Source organism: Melampsora larici-populina (assembly GCF_000204055.1).
Source record: "Melampsora larici-populina 98AG31 unplaced genomic scaffold MELLAscaffold_45, whole genome shotgun sequence".
Lineage (NCBI taxonomy): Eukaryota > Fungi > Basidiomycota > Pucciniomycetes > Pucciniales > Melampsoraceae > Melampsora > Melampsora laricis-populina.
The window spans coordinates 285,859-288,585 of record NW_006768809.1 but is presented as its reverse complement, the minus strand read 5'-3'; positions in this window follow the sequence as shown (position 1 = coordinate 288,585).

Below are 2,727 nucleotides of genomic sequence, written 5' to 3'. Positions count from 1 at the left end.
AAGCATTTCAGTTTTTATCTCTAGAATGGACGAATAGCTGATAATCATCAATAGATTGCTAATCTACAGATGCCTGAATGCCCTCCTGAGGTGGACAGGGCCCAAGACTCGGATGAAGAGCACGTACGGATCCGAAAAATGTCAAACGGAACTTGCCTGTGCATGAAGACCATATATGATGCCGAACGTACATTAAAATGCTCCGTCACCACGGTCACAAATATAGGAGCAAGGTGCATATTTCAACAGATTTCAAGATCTCCTCCAGACGCATCAGGACTACTCTACGTCAGTAGTTTTCTTTACCGCCCGGTAAAGATGACATTTTGTGTAGTGTAATATGATTACGTATGATGAAGATAATGAAATGAATTGAAAAAACCTAAAAACTTACATCTTTGTTACCATGGGTCGGAGCTTCAAAATATACGTACGGATCATCATGATCTTCATCCACAGGTAAGTTCCTTTTCCTTTTTCGGATCCGTAGGTTCTCTTCATCCGAGTCTTGGGCCAAGTCCACCTCAGGAGGGCCATCAGCTATCTGTAGATTAGTAATAGATTGATGATTATCAGCTATCAGTCCATTCAAGAAATAGAAACTGAAATGCTTACATCAGTATTTATTGGCTCCTTGGTATCAGCATCTGATACAGAGAGAGATTGGTGGCAATTGGTACCTGTAGCCTAAGATCAAAAGGATCAATCAATCAATGAACATCAATACATGGATTAGTGATCAAAAATTGATGAAAGGAAGGAAGGAAAGATGATCGACTTACTCTAGATGATGGACGTGAAACCCTTCGTCCACGGGCTGGCTCGCGAGGTAATGGATTGCCCGGTAGAGAAGCCGAACGTTCACAATGACGGTGAACGGGTGCTTCTCTCACGTCTTGGACCTCAAACAGTCCATAGCCATACAATACAAAAAGACATGAGTGAGATGAAAAGAATGAACAAGGTGTGAAAGACTTACCGTAGATGAAGGGCGTGAAACCGTCTTGGTTCGCCCACGTACGATTTCAGGAGGAGGTTGATCCCCAGGCAGTGAGGCCGAGCGTTCACGTCGTCGGTGAACGTGTCCGTCCCTCACATCACGGACGCCATTGAACAAACCACGGCGTGAGTCGGACGAAGGGATGATCATCCCAGTTGGTTGTCTTGCTGGTGTAACGATGCGAGAAGAGCGTCGAGGGGCAGATTGACATTGGTCGGTCTCGTATCCAGAAGAGACAAATGAATCAATGGTGGGTTGTTTGTTAAGGTTAGACATGATTTTAACTGTTCTGACTAAATTGGTTAGTGATTGTAAAGGTTTGAAAGCCTAGATAAAGATCAATCGATAAAGATATAAGATAAGAAACTGGTTAGTCAAAAAAATCGAGATTGCTAGTCAATGATAAGGGAAGAAAGACTGAGAAAACTGAGAAAGGAGGATGATGGATTATGTACTTACCTTCAGAGAATCATCAATATCCAAAAAACTGTGGATCGAAACTGTCCACATATTGATGATTGTTGATCTATTGGATGAATCGAAGCCAAGATTGATTTGACTGTCCGGAACCAGATCTGAAGCCCAGAAAGGCCTACAGATTTGGATTCACTGTTCTTTCGATGAACAGGTGATGGCTTGAGTTAATATGAGGTGGAGGAGAGATCGATAATGGAAAATGGGGGGTTGAGTGAGGTTCGATGGTGGCTGGAGTAGTGATTGTGGCTGATTGGTAGTAGTGATCGTGGCTGATTACTGTAGAGTACAGTAGAGGGAAGCGTACCGGGAAAATTCCCGGTCCCGGAATCCTAGCGCAAATCGTAACGGGCGGGTTTTTCGAGGCCCGGGTAGCGCAGTTGGCCACACCCGGCACTACGCCACGCCACGCTGCGCGCTACTTTCTGCGCAGCGAGCCAGGCTTGACTAAACAGCCTAACATCAGCAGCCTCTTACTAAATGGTAGATGGAGTGTGAAATATGGAATGCTGTACACCTGGAGTGTAAATTGGGTGGATTACCGTACAAGATGTGGATACCAACCTATGGATACTACGTGATAGATAGGATAGTGGGGTGGGGTAAGGATAAGGAGTCGTATTGTGGAGTACTAAAAGTTGAGATGGTACGAGATGGTGGTGGAGGGTGGTGAAGATTTGGGTGTATGTACAATACATACATACTCCTTGCGTCAGCTGCTTACGGAAGATTGTATGGCCTGTGCGGTTGAGGAAATGAGACAGAGGCCTGTACACGCCAATTGTGAAGGAAAGGAAATGAAAGGGGTATTAGTTGTTCAATATGAAATCACCAATGGGATTACTTACACTACTGGTCAATTGATTTGGAACAGGGTTTGGTGGCTACCAGTGAATTACTTGGAGAGTTTGAGTGCTTAGATTTTCTGGAGGTACGCAGGGATGGGATTGCTTGTTGGTGGGATCTATGACAATTTAGATAAAGGAGGTGTCAAGTTGGGAGGAATCCAGCTTGATTGAATGGGAAGCGAGGAGGTACGGACTTTGTATTCAATTGGTTGAAATGAATGAACTTTCGACATGTGACGACTCTGCTTGTATTGAATGATATGAAGGTCATTGAGGTGGTAGGTGTATAGAGGGGTGAGTATACAAATGTTGATGATTTTCTAATGGGATTATCTTTGAAAAACACAGCTACTTATGGTGAAAGATGGTGTTTGGTTATTGCTTGGGGTGGTGAACGTTCTGTTG